The sequence below is a fragment of the Somniosus microcephalus genome, chromosome 22 (assembly GCF_052327205.1).
Source record: "Somniosus microcephalus isolate GS21.2 chromosome 22, FLI_Smic_1.0, whole genome shotgun sequence".
NCBI classification, from domain to species: Eukaryota; Metazoa; Chordata; class Chondrichthyes; order Squaliformes; family Somniosidae; genus Somniosus; species Somniosus microcephalus.
In genome coordinates, this window is record NC_141008.1 from 51,697,293 (window position 1) to 51,714,583 (window position 17,291).

Below are 17,291 nucleotides of genomic sequence, written 5' to 3' on the forward strand. Positions count from 1 at the left end.
CCCGTCCCCTATTCCGCACAAAGTCCCGCTCACCCATTCCCCCACCCCCCGCCCCCCCCTCCGCCCCCCCATCCCCGCTCACCTGCATTGGCTCTGGGTCCCCGAACGCCTCAAATTTAAAATTCTCATCCTCACATTTAAAGCCCTCCATGGCCTCGCCCCTATCTCTGTAGCCTCCTCCGGTCCTACAACCCTCTGAGATCTCTGCATGCCTCTTACTCTGGGCTCTTGTTCATCCCTCACTCGATAGAATTCGATTGGCAATCGCCCTTCCCATTCACTCCCACTGAGTAGAATTTCAATGGATCATAGCTCCTCCCATTCATTTATAGTGTACAGGATTCCTGATCTGATGGTAACATAGAAACATAGAAGATAGGAGCAGGAGTAGGCCATTCGGCCCCTCGAGCCTGCTCCGCCATTCAATGAGATCATGGCTGATCATCCAAATTCAGTACCCTGTCCCTGCCTTCTCCCCGTATCCCTTGATCCCTTTAGCCTTAAGAAATATATCCAACTCCTTCTTGAATATATTTAATGAACTGGCCTCCACCGCCCTCTGTGGCAGAGAATTCCACAGGTTCACCACTCTCTGGGTGAAGAAATTCCTCCTCATCTCAGTCCTAAATGGCTTACCCCTTATCCTTAGACTATGGCCCCTGGTTCTGGACTCCCCAGCCATCGGGAACATCCTTCCTGCATCTAGTCTGTCCAGGCCTGACAGAATTTTATAGGTTTCGATGAGATCCCCTCTCAATCTTCTAAACTCCAGTGAGTATAAGCCCAATCGACACAATCTCTCCTCATACGTCATTCCTGCCATCCCAGGTATCAGCCTGGTGAATCTTCGCTGCACTCCTTCCATGGCAAGAACATCCTTCCTCAGATAAGGCGACCAAAACTGCACACAATACTCAAGGTGCGGTCTCACCAAGGCCCTGTACAACTGCAGCAAGACATCCTTGTTCCTGTACTCGAACCCTCTTGCTATGAAGGCCAACATACCATTTGCCTTCTTAACCGCCTGCTGCACCTGCATGCTTACCTTCAGTGACTGGTGCACAAGAACACCCAGGTCTCTTTGCACTTCCCCTTCTCCCAATCTATTGCCATTCAAATAATAATCTGCCTTCCTGTTTTTGCCACCAAAGTGGATAACCTCACATTTATCCACATTATAGTGCATTTGCCATGTTTCTGCCCAATCACCCAACCTGTCCAAATCTGTAGTGTATGTACCTTTAAGAGCCCCTGTGTACTGTAATACCGGTAGTGACCACTCGGGTATATAAGCCTGTATAGCGTCTTGTATCTTTTAGTTCACCTCCAGACTTTGTTCAGTAAACACCTGTTAAACCAACTCCTGCATTCCGTGTCTCCATTAACACACGGATACAACAGTGGCGACGAATTGGAAACGGACTTACCTGCAATTCGGCAGCACCTCAAGGAGATCGATTCCTCAGACGAAGGTCGAAGAAAAAAAAAAACTGAGTTCACCAGCTAGCCGGGCTGGTGGCAGGTACTGCACTAATCCTTCCTGGGCGGCGGGCTGGGGCTCGATCGGGTGGCTCTGCAGTGGGGCCGAGCAGCGAGTCGGAAGGTGGAGGCAAACAGAGACGGAGGGTGGAGCACTCGGGAGACGGCCGGCGCTGCAAAGCAGGTCGGCGTTCGGACCAAGCAGAGGGAGGGAAAAGTCCCAGAGAGTCCGGCGGGAATGAGTCTCCAACTATTAAAAATATCTGTGTAAATAAAAACCGCGGAGAACAGCGTTGTCAGCAGCGGCAGTGGCGGGAAAGCGCGGGAGGCGCCATTTTTTTTCTCGGCAGGGAAGAAAGGAAAGCGCGGGAGGCGCCATTTTTGATTTTCAGGATGCCTAAGACTGGCAATATTACTGCTTTCGATAGTGATATAGAGGATTGGACCACATATGTGGAAAGAGTGGAGGTATATTGCACAGCGAATGAAGTAGAGGATGATAAAAAGGCATCGGTACTTCTAAATCTGATGGGCGCAAGGACATACGGGCTGTTACGAAACTTAATCACTCCAGCCAAACCGATGGACAAGAATTTTAAGGAGATTGTTGATACCCTACAGGAGCACTTAAACCCAACACCGCTGCTGATAGCGGAACGATTCAAATTCTTCAGGAGGAATCAGCACAAGAATGAAAGTAATGCTGATTACCTCACCGAATTAAGAAAGCTGTCAAAGCACTGCCAATTCGGGGCAGGACTGGCAGATTCTCTACGAGACAAATTCGTCTGCGGTCTCCTAAGTGAAGGAACACAGAAAAGGCTACTTTCTGAGAAAGATTTGACACTGGACAAGGCTTTCAGTGTGGCTGTATCATACGAAGCAGCAGCAAGAGGAGCTGCAGAGATACAGCAAAAGCCACAGGACTTCGGCACCCATGAAATGACACGGGGTTTCGAGAGATGTTATCGCTGCGGCAGATCCACCCATGACCAGAGGGACTGCTGGTTCAAGGACAAAGCATGCAGGCAATGCGGAAAGATGGGACACATTGCACGTGTATGCCGATCTGGAAAAAAAAAATCCACTGACAGAAAAAAAATCAATAAGGAAAAGTACAGAAAGGTACAAATGATGACGGACAGTAGCTCCGAAGACCAGAAGAGCGATAGCGACTCCGAAAACAAGAGACTAAGCTGTCTCAAATTACATAATGTAATTGCCAAAGAAAATTACCAGACCATTTGGGTTACCCTCACGATAGCAGGGTCCCCAGTTAAAATGGAGCTAGATACAGGATCAGCTCTGACCGTCATAAGTCGACGGGATTACGAGCGGCTATTTCTGCATATACCTTTGAAAGACACATCCATTATCTTGAAAACATATACGGGGCAGAAAGTATACCCCAGAGGGAAAATAAGGGTGCCTATTGTATACAACGGCAAGGAAATACAGAAGTTGTATTTATACGTTCTGCAAGATGGTGGTCCACCACTGTTGGGACGTGAATGGATCAGGAAGATACGTTTAGACTGGCACTCCATTCAGGCACTGACGGTGACCAGTAAGAAAAAAAATGATGATGACGTCATACCTGAACGATTAAAAGACATCTTGGCCAACACCAAAGAAGTGTTTCAACAGGAACTAGGAACCTTGAAAGGTGTCACCGCCTCAATAAAAGTAGAAGATGCGGCAATTCCCAAGTTTTTTAAGGCAAGGCCGGTGCCATACGCAATTCGTCCAGCAGTCGAGGCAGAGCTGGAGAATTTGGAAAAGGCAGGCGTGTTATCCAAGGTAGATTGGAGCGAGTGGGCAACACCCATCGTCCCGGTCATGAAGAAAACGTTGAATAATGATAAATCTGAAGAACAGAGAAAAATTCACATCTGTGGGGACTTCAAGGTGACTGTAAACCCGGTCCTTCACACGGTACAGTATCCTCTTCCGAGGATAGAAGATATTTTTGCCTCAGTATCCGGAGTGAAACGTTTCACCAAAATTGACTGAGCACAGGCATATCTACAGATGGAGGTTGAGGAGGCCTCTAAAAAGTATCTCACGATAAACACACACAAAGGCCTGTACCAGTACAATCGACTGGTTTTCGGAGTAGCATCAGCTCCAGCTATCTGGCAAAGAGCTATGGAGCAAGTCCTGCAAGGGATTCCGGAGACTCAATGCTACCTAGACGACATCCTTGTAACAGGAGAAAATGACAACGAGCACCTTGCCAATTTGGAGCAGGTGCTCACTAGGCTGAGAGAACGGGGCCTATGAGCAAATCGCCCCAAGTGCGAATTTTTCCAGAAACAAATATCATATTGTGGCCATATAATTAACGAAGAAGGGTTGCATAAGTCACCTGAAAAAATTGAAGCGGTCATAAAAGCCCCAGCACCTGAAAATGTCTCACAATTAAGGTAGTTCCTGGGATTGATAAATTACTATCATAAATTTTTACCGAACTTGTCAACTGTTCTGCACCCTCTTAATGCACTTCTACAAACGGGAGTAATTTGGAAATGGAGCGAAGACTGTAAACGTGCCTTCCATAAATGCAAAGGCTTGATCACGTCCAAGGAAGTGTTGGCTCATTACAACCCATCACTGCCAATCAGACTGGCGTGCGATGCATCCCCTTACGGCGTAGGAGCGTTATTATCGCATAGATTCCCTGATGGCTCGGAGCGGCCGATAGCTTTTGCGTCACGCTCATTGAACTCAGCTGAGCATAACTATGCCCAGATCGACAGGGAAGCACTCAGCCTGGTGTGGGGAGTGAAGAAATTCAACCATTACCTACACGGACAAAAATTTACCTTGTTGACTGACCATCAATCCCTCATCTCCATATTCAACCCTAAAAAGGGCGTTCCCATTATGGCAGCGCAAAGGCTACAGAGGTGGTCCCTTTTCCTAGGGGCACACCAATATGACATAGAATACAAAGGATCAAAACAGCATGGGAATGCTGACGGTTTATCGCGCCTACCGTTGCCAACGGTAGAAGAGGCACCTACAGTGGACCCAGTGGAGATGTTCCACTCAACCATAGTGGAATGTCTACCAGTAACAAATTCTAATTCTACCATTGAAAAGGAAACGAGAAATGACCCGACTCTCTCATGAGTCTACGATTTAACGGTGAAGGGATGGCCAGCACATGACGAACCACTGTTGCCAGCATTCTCGCAAAGAAGAGAACAGCTGTCAGTGTGCCGAGGAACCTTGATGTGTGGATCCAGAGTGGTGATTCCACCCAAACTCCAGGATAAAGTGCTAAAGGAGCTTCACGAGGGGCATCTGGGTGGAGTGAAAATGAAGAACCTAGCCAGAGCGTTTGTGTGGTGGCCAGGTATCGATGGAGGCATTGAAGAAATGACCAAGAGCTGTCTAGGATGCCAGAAGGTCCAAAACGCCCCACCACAAGCCCCTCTACATCCATGGGAGTGGCCCTCATCTCCATGGCAAAGGCTACATATCAACTTTGCTGGTCCATTTATGGACTCAATGTTCTTAATCGCGGTTGATGCACACTCCAAGTGGCCGGAGGTAATAAAGATGTCCTCCACCACCATGGAAAAAACCATCACAGTATTAAGGACCATATTTGCCAGGAATGGGCTGCCTGAACAGATCTGTTCTGATAATGGACCGCAATTTGTGTCCGAAGAATTCAGGAAGTTCTTAAAAAGCAATGGGGTTAAGCACTACACGTCCGCCCCATACCATCCCGCCACCAATGGATTAGCTGAAAGGTTTGTCCAGACCTTCAAGAAGGCCATAAAGGCCACAACATAAGGTAGATAACTTCTTGTTTGCGTACAGGAATGCAACACATGTGGTTACAAACCAAACTCCCGCCATGATGTTTTTCAATAGAAGACTAAGATGCCAGCTGGATTTGATCAAGCCAAACATAAGGGACGTAGAGAACTGGCAATTTCAAGGCATGAATGAAAGGCCAACTAGAACCTTCCAGATAGGTCAACAAGTTTTGGCCCGGGACTACCGTACCGAGAAATGGCAGCCTGGAACTATTTGCACACGACTAGGACTGCTGATGTATACCGTGGACATTGGAGAAAGCATAATAAGGCGCCATGCTGACCAGATCATAGAGTCATCCGAAAAGGGACAACCTACACCACAACTCTATACGCCTAATGATGAAGCAGAGATACCCATAGTATCTACCTCCGATCTGGTGATACTGGAACCAGATGAACCCGACACTGGCATTCAAGCCGAATCGACCTTGCCAAAAGAACCTACTACATCACCGAAAACTACTACACCACCGAGGCGTTATCCGGACCGAGTCAGGAAGCCTCCAGAGAGACTGACTTATAATTGATTAACTGTAGCAAATGTGTAGATTATTGTTCTTGTAAACATGTTAATTAATGATTACTTAAAATGTTATGTACTAATTATCTAAAAGGGGAGGAATTGTAGCGTATGTACCTTTAAGAGCCCCTGTGTACTGTAATACCGGTAGTGACCACTCGGGTATATAAGCCTGTATAGCGTCTTGTATCTTTTAGTTCACCTCCAGACTTTGTTCAGTAAACACCTGTTAAACCAACTCCTGCATTCCGTGTCTCCATTAACACACGGATACAACAAAATCGTACTGGAGTTTCACGACATCCTCCTCACAGCATACCCTCCCACCCAGCTTTGTGTCATCTGCAAATTTGGAGATATTACATCCAATTCCCTCGTCCAGATCATTAATATATATTGTGAACAGCTGGGGTCCTTGGACCGATCCTTGCGGTACCCCACTAGTCACTGCCTGCCACTCGGAAAACGACCCGTTTATTCCAACTCTTTGCTTTCTATCTGCCAACCAGTTCTCTATCCAAGTCAATACCTTGCCCCCAATCCCATGTGCCTTAATTTTGCACGCTAATCTCTTATGCGGGACCTTATCGAAAGCCTTCTGAAAGTCCAAATACACCACATCCACTGGTTCTCCCTTATCTATTTTACCAGTTACATCCTCAAAAAATTCCAGTAGATTAGTCAAGCATGATTTACCTTTTGTAAATCCATGTTGACTTTGTCCGATCCTGTCACTGTTTTCCAAGTGCTCTGCTATTACATCTTTTATAATGGACTCTAGCATTTTTCCCACTACCGATGTCAGGTTTACCGGTCTATAATTCCCTGCTTTTTCTCAACCACCTTTTTTGAATAGTGGGGTAACATTAGCTACCCTCCAATCCATGGGTACTGTTCCAGAGTCTATTGAGTTCTGGAAGATGACCAGCAATGCATCTACTATCTCCAGGGCCACTTCCTTAAGTACCCTAGGATGTAGATTATCAGGCCCTGGGGATTTATCGGCCTTCAATCCCGTCAACTTCCCCAACACCATTTCCCTACAAATACTGATTTCTTTCAGTTCCTCCCTCTCATTAGTCCCTATGTTCCCTGACATCTCTGGGAGGTTATTTGGCTATAAGTTAGTTTGAGAGTCTCAGCCGTTGCTTAGTGGTAGCATTCTTCTACCTCTTGAGTCACAAGGTTGTGGGGTCAAGTTCCCACTCCAGGAGACTTAAGCACATAATCTTGGCTGATATTCCCAGTGCTAGTACTCTAAGGATAAGGGGTAGGCCATTTAGGACAGAAATGAGGAGGAATTTCTTCACCCAGAGAGTGGTGAACCTGTGGAATTCTCTACCACAGAAGGCAGTAGAGGCCAATACATTAAATATATTCAAGAAGGAGTTGGATATATTTCTTAAGGCTAAAGGGATCAAGGGGTATGGGGAGAAGGCAGGGATAGGGTACTGAATTTGGATGATCAGCCATGATCGCATTGAATGGCGGAGCAGGCTCGAGGGGCCGAATGGCCTACTCCTGCTCCTATCTTCTATGTTTCTATGGAGCAGCTGCACTATCAGATGAGACGTTAAACCGAGGCCCCATCTGCTCTCTCAGGCGGATGTAAAAGATCCCATGGCATTATTTTGAAGAAGAGCAGGGGAGTTCTCCCTGGTGCCCCTCAACCAACATCACTAAAACAGATTATCTGGTCATTATCACGTCGCTGTTTGTGGGAGCTTGCTGTGCGCAAATTGGCTGCCACGTTTCCTGCATTAATTAAAACAGTGACTCCACTTCAAAAAAGTACTTCATTGGCTGTAAAGTGCTTTGGGACGTCCTGAGGTTGCCAAAGGTGCTACATAAATGCAAGTTCTTTCTTTAGTTCTTGCAGTACCTGAGGGAGCGCTGCACTGTTAGAGGAAATATTAAACCGATGACCTGTTGAGATGAATGTCTAAAAGATGGCTCTAATAGGAAGAGTTGCTATTCCGAGAGGCTAAGAATAAATCGGCTTTTTGCTGCAGTTTCCAGCCATGCACTTGTCCAACTGCACTTGTAAATTATCACATTGGGCAGCAGGTGGCACTATTGTCTAACTTTTTTTCACAGTACGATGAAAGAAAAGCAAGATCTTGCATTTATATAGCGCCTTTGACATCCTCCAGACATCCACCAGCGTTTCACAACCAATGAATTGCCTTTTGAAGTGCAGTCACCATTGGCAAAAGCAGCAGCCAATCTGCGCACAGCAAGATCCCACAAACAGCAATGAGATAAATGACCAGCTGATCTGTTTTTAGTGATGTTGGTTGCTGGATAAACACGAACATATGAAAAATGTTGGGAGAGAAGAGCATTGTCTACACTGGAATTACATAGTGCAAAAAAGGCCATTCGGCCCAGCTGGTCTGTGCTGGTGTTTATGCTCCACACGCGCCTCCTCCCACCTTACCTCATCTCACACTATCCGCGTATCCTTCCATTCCTGTCTCCCTCGTCTGTTTATCGCACTTCCCCTTTAAATGCATCTGTGCTATTCGCCTCAACTACACCTTCGAGTTCCACATTCTCACCACTCTCTGGGTAAAGACGTTTCTCCTGAACTCACTATTGGATTTATTAGTGACTCTCTTATAGTTATGGCCTCTAGTTTTGGATTCCCCCCCACACAAGTGGAAATGTTGGGCTAGAAATTCATCCCCTTACTGACACTCCGTAGCGCCATGAAAAGGCGATAAAATGGCAGCCACCGCTCTTTCACCAGCCGGTGGTGGGTCGCGCGAGGGCCGCCATATTCGTCTCCCCCATTGCGCTGCTGGTCACCACGCCGGCCCTGGGGGATAAAATGGCGGCGCGCAACATCACCAGCGTGAACTTCGACCCTAGCGCTGGGTCCTAAGCACGCCAGGTTAACCTGCCGTGCAAGCAGGCTGACGGTGGCAATGGCTGCAGCTCTTAAAGGGACACACACATCATAGTCATAGAGTCATAACAGTGCAGAAGGAGGCCATTTGGCCCATCGTGTCCGTGCCGGCTCTCTGTAGAGCAATCCAGTCAGTCCCATTCCCCCGCTCTATCCCCGTAGCCCTGCAAGTTTATTCCCCTCAAGTGCCTATCCAGTCTCCCCTTGAAAACATTGAGGGGCAAAAATTCGGTCATGCCCCCTTTGGGGGCACTGACTTCGCCAGGGCGCTACTTTTAGCGCCCCAAAATAGTTAGCGCCCCCGTGCCCGAAGTTCAGTGGTAGTGCCCCAAGAAGGAGGCAGGGCTCTGCTGGAAGTGCTCCCCCTCCCTCTTGGGGTGCTCCCAGGGAATATCGCAGCGTTAAATGCAACAGCACCACGAGCGTCAGCTTGTAGCGCCGTGTTATTATAGGCCTCCCTCTCCTGATTCAAGGGGAGGGGCCCACTGGGGCCCTGCTGGGCCACCGGGGAGCAGGGTGCTCTATCCCCATATCCCTTGATTCCCTTAATATTCAAAAATCTAGCGATCTCTGCCTTGAATATACTCAACGACTGAGCCTCCACAGCCCTCTGGGGTAGAGAATTCCAAAGATTCACCACCCTCTCAGTGAAGAAATTTCTCCTCATCTCAGTCCTAAATGGCCGCCCCCTTATTCTGAGACTGTGACCCCTGGTTCTAGACTCCCCAGCCAGGGGAAACATCCTCCCTGCATCTAGATTCAAGATTCAAGATTCAAGATCATTTTATTGCCATATGTAACTAGTATAATGGAATGCTTACTCCCCACTCACTCCCACAATACAAGCATATAATATAAAAGAAAAAAAAGAAAAACAAGTATAAATAAAAACAATAAGCAAATAAGCAAAAAGTATAGCAATAACAGTCCAAGTTACAGGATATGATGAATAGTACAAAAAAGCCTCAATTACCACTGGAAATAATAGTAATGTAATATGAGAAATATATGGTAATATGAGTATAATATATATATTTACATAAACATGTAACTATAATATATGGGGCAGTGCGGTTAGCAGTTCAATAGGTGCACTGCCTGTGGATAGAAACTGTTCTTAAACCTGCTGGTCCTGGTTCGGATGCTGCGGTACCGACGTCCGGACCGCAGGAGAGAGAACAGTTTGTGCCCAGGGTGATTGGGGTCCTGGGTGATGGAGCGGGCCTTGTTCCAGCACCTGGTCTGGAAGATCTCCTCGATGGACGGAAGTGCGCACCCGATGATCTTTTCTGCCGTATTCACAACTCTCTGGATGGCTTTCTTGTTCTGTGCAGTGGTGTTACCATACCACACATTGACACCACTCGTCAGAACACTCTCTATGGTGCCGCGGTAAAAGTTCACAAGCCACTGTGTGCTTATGCCGCATTTCCTCAGGCACCGTAGAGGGGAAAGGTGCTGGTGTGCCTTCTTCAGCATAGCCTCAGTATTATGGTTCCAGGCCAGGTCATCAGAGCTCTGCAGTCCCAGGAATCGGAAGCAACTGACGACTTCCACTGGTGCCCCGTCTATGCTAATGGGGCGATGGTTCCCTCGGTGGCTTCTGAAGTCCACGATGAGCTCCTTAGTTTTGCCAACGTTCAGGGCAAGGTTGTTGTCATTGCACCATCTCATCAGCTGGACTATCTCATCTCTGTACTCCGTCTCGTCATCGTTGCTTATCAGGCCAATTACTGTGGTGTCGTCGGCAAACTTGATAATCCGGTTATTGCTGTGTATGGCTGTACAGTCATGTGTAAACAGAGAGTACAGCCAAGGACTGAGGCAGCAGCCTTGTGGCGCTCCGGTGTTGAGAACCAGAGTGGATGAGGTGTTGTTCCCTATTTTCACCACTTGAGGCCTACCAGTCAGGAAATCCAGAATCCAATTGCAGATGGGGGTGCCCAGACCTAGGTCCCTCAGTTTCAGGACCAGCTTGGAGGGAATAATAGTATTAAATGCAGAACTGTAGTCAATGAACAACAGTCTGACGTTAAGTGTCCCTCCTGTCTAGGTGTTCCAGGGCAGTGTGTAGTGTTAGGGAGATGGCACTGTCTACAGACCTGTTCGCCCTATATGCGAACTGGAACGGGTCCAAGGAATCGGATATGATGCTGCTTATGTGTGTCATGACCAGCTTTTCCAGGCACTTCATGGCTATAGATGTTAGAGCCACGGGACGATAGTCATTGAGGCCTGTTACCTTGGTCTTCTTAGGTAACGGCACAATGGTTGTCTCCTTGAAGCACACTGGTACAACAGACTGCTGCAATGAGATGTTAAAAATGTCCGTGAACACAGGAGCCAGCTGGTCTGCGCAGGTCTTCAAGACACGGGGTGAAACCCCGTCTGGGCCGGCTGCCTTCCGTGCTTTCACCCTCCTGAAGGTTCTCCGGACCTCGGATTCAGTCAGCTGTAATGTGTAATCCTCTGGGTGGCTGGGGGTTTTGATGGCCGGCTCAGTGTTCTCCCTCTCAAAGCGAGCATAAAAATATTCAGTTCGTCTGGTAGGGAGGGATCGGTGTTGGTGACTCCCGCTGAGCTCCCCTTGTAGTTGGTGATGGCCCTTAGTCCCTGCCACATGCGTCTGGCGTCAGAGCCCCTGCCATACTGAGACTCTAGTTTGTTCTTATAGTCTCTTTTTGCTGCTTTGATAGCCTTTCTGAGGTCATACTTGGCCTTCTTGTAGAGTTCGGTGTCCCCTGATTTGAAAGCGGTACGCCATTCTCTTAGTTTGTTGCGGATGTCTGAGTTCATCCATGGTTTGCAGTTAGGAAATAAACGGACAGTCTTGGTAGGAATGCATTCATCCACCAGTCTGTTAATGTATCCAGTAACGTGACCTGTGTACACATCCAGGTCTGGGTTCTTGAAAACACTCCAGTCCGTTATTTCCAACCCGCCCTGCAGTTGTAGTTCTGTGTCCGCTGTCCAGCTTCGCACCGTTTTTACTGTTGTGGGTGTGCTCTTTAACTTCTGTTTGTAAACAGGAAGTAGGAGTACAGAAATGTGGTCTGATTTGCCGAAGCCCAGCCGAGCAATGGCACGGTAGGCGTGCTTTATTGTTGTATAGCAGTGATCTAGAGTTTTTCCATTTCTTGTCGGACAGGAGATGTGTTGAAAGTATTTCGGCAATACTTTCTTTAAACTACAATGGTTGAAGTCTCCCGCAATGATAGGAACTGCCTCGGGATACCGGTTCTGAAGTTTACTGACCTCACTGTAAAGTTCACTCAGTGCATCGTTTGCATCAGCTTGTGGCTGAATGTAGACTGCTGCCATGAGAATAGCAGAGATTTCCCTCGGTAAATAAAAAGGGCGACACTTAATTGTTAGTAGTTCTAAATTAGGTGAACAGTGTTGAGAAAGTACCTGGACATCTGTACACCAGTTGTTGTTGATCAGGCAGCAGACACCCCCACCTCTGTTCTTCCCCATTGAATCGGCTGTTCTGTCAGCCCGAAACAGAAGGAATCCCTGGGGCTGCACCGCCTCATCAGGTATCATGGAGGTTAGCCACGACTCTGTTAGGAACATGGCACAGCACTCCCTAATGTCCCGCTGTGAGGCGATACGGCAATTCAACTCGTCAATCTTATTTGCCAGAGATTGAACATTGGCAAGGAGAATGCTGGGCAAAGCTGGTTTCTACCCTGTCAAGCCCTGTAAGAATTTTGTATGTTTCAACTAGATCACCTCTCATTCTTCTAAACTCTAGAGAATATAGGCCTAGTCTACTCAATCTCTCCTCATAGAACAATCCCCCCATCCCAGGAACCAGTCTGGTGAACCCTCGTTGCACTCCCTCTATGGTAAGTATATCCTTCCTTAGGTAAGAAGACCAGCTGTGGCTCAGTGGGAAGCACACCTGCCTCTGAGTAAGAAGGTTTTGTGGGTTCAAGTCCCACTCCTGGGGAAGTGCTGCACTGTCGGAGGTGCCGTCTTTCGGATGAGATGTTAAACCGAGGCCCCCGTCTGTTCTCTCAGGTGGACGTAAAAGATCCCACGGCACTATTTTGAAGAAGAGCAGCGGGAGTTATCCCCGGTGTCCTGGGGCCAATATTTATCCCTCAACCAATGTAACAAAAACAGATTATCTGGTCATTATCACATTGCTGTTTGTGGGATCTTGCTGTGCGCAAATTGGCTGCTGCATTTCCTACATTACAACAGTGACTTCACTTCAAAAAGTACTTCATTGGCTGTAAAGCGCTTTGAGACGTCCGGTGGTCATGAAAGGCGCTATAGAAATAAATGCAAGTCTTTCTTTCAAGGGGGAGAAATTTGGTATCGCCCCGTTAATGAGGCTGAGCCGCCCCTAGATTGGCCGTTAGTGCTCCTGGGAAGAACTGGAGCCCTAAATCAAGCGCTAATGACCGCAGTAGGGCGCTACCAGCAGAGCGATAATGGATTTCAGGGGCTATGCAATCGGGAATGATCCTTCACACCAGCTCCTAAAGGGGAGGTTGTATCATTCTGCAGATCCACATTATCAGCAGTTCCGGGTGTGAAGGCCGACCTGCAACCAACTTAATCCCCTGATCGTGATGGCTGATCCCACTCCCAGGGAGCGAGCTCGTCATTTCACGGACGAGGCATTGGAGCAGAGCGAAGGAGGGCAGTGCTGTTCCCAGGTCTTCGGGGCAATGTGGAGGGAAGTGGCCCAGGAGGTCTCGGCCAGTAGTGTGTTCGTACGCAGCCTGACACAGCGACGGAAGAAACTCAACGACCTCACTCGGGTGGTCAGGGTGAGCACATGCTTCAACAGGTCCTACATACCAGCATCTGAACCTCGGTCTGTACACACTGCACAAACCCCCACACCGCCCACCATTCACCCACCAAGCATCTGCACCTACTCAAACTCACATCCACATCTCACGCCGTGCCTACTATCACAGCTATTCAACTACGGCAGGCATATCTCCCAAACACACAGCTGGACTCTGACTCAAACACATTCGTTTCTCTTGCAGGCCAAGATGGCCCACAATAGGAGGGAGCAGCAGAGAACAGGCGGGGGCGATCAGCAGCTCTCAGACCTGGAGGAGCGAGTGCTGAGACTCACTGGGCAGCAGGTGGTGAGTGACGTGGCCATCGACAACATCGACCCCCTTGGGGGCAACAACGGTATCTTCAGCCCCTCTCTTTCTCTCATCCCACTTCCCCCTCACACCACAAGCCTTTCCCAATTTCCAGCTCCTGATATTGTCTGCATTCCTTGCTCCCTTCCTGCCCCCCTGCCCTCACCTTAACGCAAGTCTTGTGCCTTTATGCTTTCAGAGAATCAGCAACCAGCTGACCAGCCTGTCCCTGAGCCTCCCACTGAGAGTGAGGAAGGAGAAGAGGAGGAGGAGCAAAGCACCGTGTCACTGCATCTCTCACCCGCAGGCACCACCTCTGCTTCTCTCTGGTCAATGCTTCTCCTTCTGTAGAGAGCATCTGTGAACTCATGGATGGAGCAATGGATGGCGAACTGCGAGATATTCGCTATGTCTCCTGTTGCACACTGCAATGATCCGCTGGTGTAGAAATTGAGGGGCGACGGTGGCCTTGACTGCCACTGGGAGAGCCGTGGTGGTCCTGATGTGAGGCTCGAGGTCTGGCTGCAGGAGGTGGCGGAGCTCTGTGACCATGTCCTTGGTGAAGTTGATGTAGGAGAAATGCTGCTGGAATACCCCGGGAGGGTAAGGCCTCCTGTTGAGAGCCCTGTTGGCCCTCCTCCCTTTGGCCACATCTTTCTCTCTGCCTCCGCAGGCTGCCTCTGACCTTGACACTGGAGGGCGAGGTCCAGTGCCAGTACAGCCCCCATTGAAGTATGGAAATGTTGCACTTTCAACTCTCACCCAAATGAAAGTGAGTCATTTTTCTGAGGTGGAAGATTCCTTCAACTGAAAAACGCTGAAATCGCTCAAAACACCTGTTTATGTCAAACTGACAAGGCAGCATTCTTTGCCGACTAAAAATAAGCCGGATGTTGACGCCTCTATATCGCACTCCTCCAGCACTCCTCCGACAGCAGAACACCTCCTGTACCTGTCGCTGCTAAGGGCAGGTGCTCAGGCAGGGGGCTGTGCAGCCGGATGACGTCACGATCTCCGGCCGCAGGAGACTGTGGCGCTCGTGGTTACTGCCGCCACAAACCTCCACCTCAATTTTGCCGGCGTCGGTACTATCGCCTCGCCCGGTCGCTAAGCCGGTAGCGCCCTGTTAGCACCCCCGGAGGCGCTAATGCGAAGTGCAAAGGTACCCAATTTCTACCCTGAAAACTGTGCACAATACTCCAGGTGTGGTCTCACCAGGGCCCTATATAATTGCAGTAAGACATCTTTACTCTTGTACTCAAATCCTCTTGTAATAAAGGCCAACATACCATTTGTTTTCCTAATTGCTTGCTGTACCTGCATGTTAACTTTCAGTGATTCGTGTACAAGGACACCCAGGTCCCTCTGAACACCAACATTTCCCAATCTCTCACCATTTAAACAATACTCTGCTTTTGTATTTTTCCTACCAAAGCGGATAACTTCACATTTCTCCACATTATATTCCATTTGCCATGTTCTTGCCCACTCACATAGCCTGTCTATATCCCCTTGAAACCTCTTTGCATCCTCCTCACAACTTACATTCCCACCCAGCTCTGTTGTGCTGACGGGAGGGTGGGAAGGTGCAGCCAGAAGGAGGATAACGTACGAGGTTACCTGCCTCTTGTATCCTTTCAGCCCCACCACTGGCCAAGGGCTCAGCCATGCCCCTGCCAAGAATGGCCTGCACCGTCTCCTCCAAGGGGGTGAGGTGAGGCTAGGAATGGGAGATGTGCCTCGTCATTGGTGCAGATTGTTGGTAGGTGAGTGATTGGGGGTCCTGCATTGAGCAGTGTGTGAGGCTAGCGGTGCAGTTGGTAGGAGACGGCTTTTGAAGATGCATTCACTGACCTTGACCAGTGGGCTGAGGTCATGAAGCTTCTTTGGGCACTGGAGCCAGATAGTGGGGGTGACACCTGTAAGATTCGAAATTTTCAGCAATAATCACGCAAGAAAACAGGATAAAATAAGACAGTTTATTGACCAAAGTAAGCTTGCACAGAGAAACCTTTGATAAAAGGGCATACAAAATGGCCGCCGGGCCTCGTGATCAGTTTCTGGACCATTTGGTTTTCTGTTACTGCAAGCCAGACAGGCTTGTGGATTGAAGACAGTAAGCCCGCGAAAGCCAGTATCGGGAAACCGAAACTCAGGGAAACAGCATACATATTCAATGGATTCTAAGTACAAGACAGTTTCAGGCAAGCAGGATGGGGCCCATCAAGATATGGGCGGACAATGCATGAACACTTAAACCCATTTAATGTACAAAGGAGAAACCGTTTAACAGCCATCAAGGGAAATCTCCAGACCGATCAATATGCGAACCGAGTCACGGTGACAATGTAAAAGACATTAAAAGACATTATCGGCCAGGAAGGCCAGTTAAGTTATCACCGGCTCCCGTTACAAGACAAAGCGCCCCTGCAGAGATTTCTGCCCGCCAAAATCTTACAAAGACTGGACTATGATCTGGCGGGAGATAAGGCTGGCCCAAAAAGGGTATAAATATGGATTTTGAAAAGTCCGTCAGCGCCTCTTCTACCTCGGTAGCTTCGGAATCGATCAAGACGCTTCTTCTTTTTAAAGACGCTTCTTCTTTTTAAAGACGCTTCGGACGGACAATTTCGGTGAAACGACAACGTGGTCGGTGTTCAGCCAGACAAGGCTCGGCCACGACGGGAAGACGACGAGGGTGGCCCGGGTGCTGTTGTCAGGAGATCATCGACGACCCAGGCCGAAGGAGAAGACACCCTCGGGAAAACGACGATCCAGGCTGGAGAAAAGGACACTACGGGCCTAGCACTTCCGTGCCTCAACATCCCATCGAGGTGTTGTTCTGTTCCATGAACCCAAATCCACAACAGACTTAGTGGATTTCAGCCATGACGAGCGCTCACCGAGGCTGTGTCCACTGCCTCATCGCCTGAGAGAGAGAGAAAAACAAGCTGCGCCAGAAGTTTCCAAATCCACGTGACGACGGAAAGCTGTGCCAGAAAGGCTGCGAACCCCTCCTTTTGCGATTCTGATAGTGGTGAGCATGATCCCGAGTTCCTCAAGTCGAAACTTAGTTTAGGTATTGGGGGAGGGAGTAAGGTTAAATCGTAATGTGTTTCCCCTTTTTCGACGTGCCGTGTGTTCCCCATTTCCATAGAGTCAAGTTCATAAATTTGTGCATGATTGTAGTTACTTTAATCTGTGCCTATGACATGTATTTTGTAATGCTTCAAACTGTTTAAAAATAAAAGCATCCATTTTGTGCTATTCAACCTGGTCTATTGAGTCCTTTTCTCTGCACTACAGTTCTCTGCATCTAAGTCCAAGGTCTAGAACCGTAGGGGAGAGTGGGTCAAACCACTCAAGGGTAATTATTGCACAAAGCCTGGCAGGAGACCAGAACGAGCAAGAGAAACCCCTTA